Source organism: Echinops telfairi, unplaced genomic scaffold (genome assembly GCF_000313985.2).
Source record: "Echinops telfairi isolate 266 unplaced genomic scaffold, ASM31398v2 ScPeMD7_7467;HRSCAF=8505_1, whole genome shotgun sequence".
Classification (NCBI taxonomy): domain Eukaryota; kingdom Metazoa; phylum Chordata; class Mammalia; order Afrosoricida; family Tenrecidae; genus Echinops; species Echinops telfairi.
The window spans coordinates 29,125,005-29,129,637 of NW_022111368.1; the positions used below are offsets into that span (position 1 = coordinate 29,125,005).

Consider the following 4,633-nt stretch of genomic DNA (forward strand, 5'->3'; position numbering starts at 1 on the left):
ACTGTACGGAAGCAGACAGTTTCATCTTCCTCCCTCTGAGCTTTCGGCGGGTTTGGACCACCATGGGTCCTGCATGGCTTAATGCAAATGAAAAGTACTGTGCATGAGAGAGGGTGGTAAAAGAGTTCGCTACCGGTAACCCAATACTGGAAATATCACATCGTTTGTTGAGAGTTAGTTTGTTGAAAAGGATCCAGATTGTAACAGCCCTTCTCCCTTAAAATGAAAAATTCCTGTGAATTATTCAAGAATTATTTCTTAATTCAGAAAGGGGGAAGTGGGGCCATTTAGAGAAGCAATGGAATCCAAAACCTTCGGCAGTGGAGTCGAACAGCCTCTGGAGGAATGAATATATCAATGGATGGTCTGATAATCCCTTGGGGATCATCTGTACAATGTTTCCTGTGAATTTTGCTCCCTTTGGTCCTCTGATCATTGTGAAAAACCTTTTAATTATGGCCTGGAGCTATTGTAAAGCCTGTTTCTTGTAACATAGTTTAAGGTATTGAACTTGCTAGATTGGGACTGAACTCTATAACAGTTCAGAGAAAGCAACCGATTATTTCCTTCTGTCAGCACTTGCAAGAATAAATTTAGAATTGTTCTAATCGACCTGGTCTCTGTTTTTGACTGTACAGTGACATAATCTCCCCAGGTCTCTGCAGCTGACAATAAGCAGATACCTAAGGGGGGGTGGGGAGACCCTATGAGTTATATTAAAAATGTAACGTTAGGTTAGTCAGTCAGAGTAGCTTTACCTGAACGTTGTGGGTCTCTTGTATATGACCTGAAAGAGATTCTTGGAATGATGATCATGATGATGACCATCATGATGCTAACGATGGCAATCATAATGTGTATTATATGCTGGTCACTGTTAATTATTTCATTAATTTCCCTTAGTTCTGACACAATCCTCTGAAGATAATTTAAAGAAACTGAGAATTACAAAGAGGATAAGTAATTAAAAAAGAGGTTCCTGGCTATCAAAAAATATAGCGTCTGGGGTCTTAAAGGCTTGAAGATAAACAAGCAGCCAACTAGCTCAGAAGCAACAAAGCCCACATGGAAGCAGCACACCAGCATGTGTGACCACGAGCTGTGGAAGGGATCGGGTGTCAGGCATCAAGGAATGAGAAATCATGTCATTGTAAAGGTGGGTGAGTACAGAGTGGAGACTCAAGAGTCCATCAGAAGGCAACTGAACACCCCCTTGCTGAGGGGTTGTGGGGAGGAGATGAGCCAATCAGGGTGCAGGGTAGCAACGATGAAACATATAACTTTCCTCTAGTTCTTAAATGCTTCCTCCCCCCCACTATCATGATCCCAATTCTGCCTTGCAAATCTGGCTAGACCAGAGGATGTACATTGTACAGATAGCAACTGGAAACACGGGGAATCCAGGACAGATGACTCCTTCAGGACCAGTGGTGAGAGGGGCGATGCCTGGAGGGTGAAGGGAATGTGGGGTAGAAGGGTGTTTGTTTGTTAGAGGATTACTCAAGCATGAGAAGCTCTTGCATGAAGATTAAACATTTTCATGGAGGGATTGATTCTTTTTTTGTCTTCCCTCTTGCTTAACTGTTGGGCAAGTTCACTCACTTGGGGTGGGGCGGCCACATTCCTGAGCGAGAGCAGTAAGCCAAGCGAAACGAAGGTCAGGTGGACAGGAGTGGGCCTTGGAAGACCACGCATGACCCTGTTTGAGGTCCCATGTTGCAAGGGGAAAACAGAGGGCTTGCTGTGAGAGAAATGAGGCAGGATGGGATTCACATGGTAGGGAGATGGGGGAGTCAGATAGTTAGGAAAGGTGTGTTCATTTCCTCTTGTTGCTATAACCAATTATCTCAAACATTGGCTTGACACAATACACATTTCTTATAGTTTTGGAGGTCAGAAGTCTGACTGGGCTCAAATCAAGATGGAAGCAAGGCTACATTCCTGTCTAAAGATTTTGGATAAGAATCTCCTTTCTTCCTTTATCCAGGGACTTTATCCAGAGTCCCTGGGTCTTACAAATGGTTAAGCTTTTGGATATTAACCAAAAAGTTGGATGTTCATATCCACCCAGAGGCACATTCAGATGAAAGGCCGTCGAATTTAATTCTGAAAGGTCCCAGCCACTGAAAATTCTATGCAGCACTTGTCTGTAACACATGGGGTCAACAGGAGTCAGGATAAACTCTACAGCAACAGATTAGAAGCTGCCCACCTTCCTTGGGCTATGGGGTTATGGCCCCTTTCATCTTCCAAGCCTGCAATGGCAGGTTGAGTCTTTGCCGCATCAAATCACTCTGACCTAAATCTAAGGTGAAGAGTCAGCTAAATCCACATGGAAGAAGCACACCAGCCTGTGCGATCCAAGGATTGCAAATAATAAAATCCAAAGGAGGAAATGATATCAGAGCTTAAATTGTGAACACCTGGCTTGCAGAAGGCTATGGCTCATGGTGGAAACCCCAAAGTCATTTTCGGGGACCACACATGGATTAAGCCTCCGCAGACCCTAGTCAAGGGAGGTGAAAAGCTTTATAATCACAGAGACTGTTGTTAAGTCAATTATGGCAGATGTAGTTAGGTTAAAATGTAATCTCTTTTTGATCTCCCTTTTGACCCATTTGCTTCAGTTAAAAAAACAAAAAGTGAAAGGGAAGTACACATGGATTAAGCCTCTGATGAGTCACCTCTGACCATAGACCAGGGACGAGAATAGCTTTGCTATTATGAAGAGTGCATTGAAGAGTGGATTACTGCCGATACAGGTAGGTTAAAGTTTCACACCTTATCATTTGATCTCCCCTTGACCCACTTTAAATCTGTTCTTGATTTTAATTTCTTGCTTTGTCTTTGATTGAAGTGTTTCTCTGTTTCACTTTGTAATTGTTGGTTTTCTTTTTGTATGTTTTTCTGTATATCAGATCCAGGATAGGTAAATCTATAGAGACAGCTGGATTATGGTTCCTTGGGGCCGTGGCAGAGGAGATCAGGGGGAAATGGGGAGCTAATAACAATGAGCACAAGAAAGAAGATTGTTCTAAAATTGATTGTGGTGATGATTGTACAACTCTTCTTAATATGATTGAACTCTTGAGTCGTATGATGTGAATTGTATGCCAATAAAACTGTAAAAAAAAAGACAAAACTAACTTGTCCACAAAAACAAACAAATCACTTTGCCTCGACGCTGTCCATAGCCACGTCTCTTCCTTGACTCTCCTCCGACTTTTCAGGACTCATGGGTGGACTGAAACGGACCATGGTGGTATAGTCGTTTGAGCACTTGGCTCCTCACTGAAAAATTGGTGATCGGAATCCACTAGCTGCTCCACAAGAGGAGATGGCAATGTGCTTCCATCAAGATTTAGAGCCTTGGAAGTTTTTTGTTTGTTTTTTTTCCAGGGGAGAGCGCGAACGCAGTCCCCCACTACCACAAATCATGCAGTTGAGTTTCCCACATATGGGGAAATCGCAGGGGTCAACACATCCGGAGTGCAATGGATAAGCCTCGCCCTGGGAAAACCACCTTTGTGATCATGGTATCTCCCCTGCCAGGTAAGCATAAGCCTTGGAAGTCTTAAAGGGCAATTCTACTCTGTCTCATGGTCGCCATGAGTCACAATCGACTTGGTGGCAGGCGATTTTTACTGGGTGCACTCACTTAATCCAAGAAAATCCCTCCTGCATTTTAAAGCCTGTTGATTGATAACCTTAATTCCATCTTCAGTTTTAATTTCTAGTTGTTATGCTTTGAGCTGCTAACCCTATTAGTAGTTCAAAACTACCAGCCACTCCGATGAAGAAGGATGAGACGCTCTACCCCTGTAAAGATGTAGTCTTGGATGCAAACAAGAGGGGTCGGCGTGGAGACCCAAAGCTCATCTGCAGACAATTGGACATCCCCTCACAGAAGGGTCACTCAGAGGGGTGATTCAGCCAGGCCAGGGTGCAATATAGCACCGAAGAAACACACAACATTCCTCTAGTTCTTGAATGTTTCCTCCCCCCACCCCACCCCACTACCATGACCTCAGTTCCACCTTATCAATCCTGTTAGACAGGAGTATGTATACAGGTACAGATAAGAACTCTCGACACATGGAATCCAGGACAGATAAACCACTCAGGAACACTAGTGGGAGTAGCAACACCATGAGGGGGTGGGAAGGGGTAAAAAGGGGAAACCGATCAAATGATGCATAGATAACACCCCACACCCCACCCCCGCCCAGGGGGGATGACGAATAACAGAAATGTGGGTGAAGGGAGACAGCAGACAGTGTAAGATATGAAAATAATAATAAGATATACTTTTTAAAAAAAAGATATACTTGATCTAGGATTCACAAGGGTGGGGGAGGGAGGAGAAAAGAGGAGCTGATACCAGGGGCTCAAGTAGAAAGAACGTGTTTTGAAAATGTGATGATGGCAACATATGTACAAGTATGCTTGATACAATCGACTTATGGATCATGTTATAAGATCTGTAAGAGCCCCCAATAAAATGATTCATAAAAAAAGAATTACAGTATGAGAAAGCCCCAGGGCCGCTCTACCCTGTCTTGTGGGATATGAGTTAGAATCCACTCGATGGCAGTGTCTGTTGGTTTCGTTTTTGCCTGTAACCCAACACATT

The 4,633-nt window shown here is 43.6% G+C and overlaps 1 non-coding gene across 1 annotated transcript; it reads right to left on the bottom strand.

Annotated features, from left to right (window-relative positions):
- Nucleotides 1-3,396: 3,396 nt before the first annotated feature.
- Nucleotides 3,397-3,560, bottom strand: LOC115873293. The gene has a single exon (XR_004048339.1). It is a non-coding gene; the product is annotated as a U1 spliceosomal RNA (small nuclear RNA).
- Nucleotides 3,561-4,633: the final 1,073 nt, after the last annotated feature.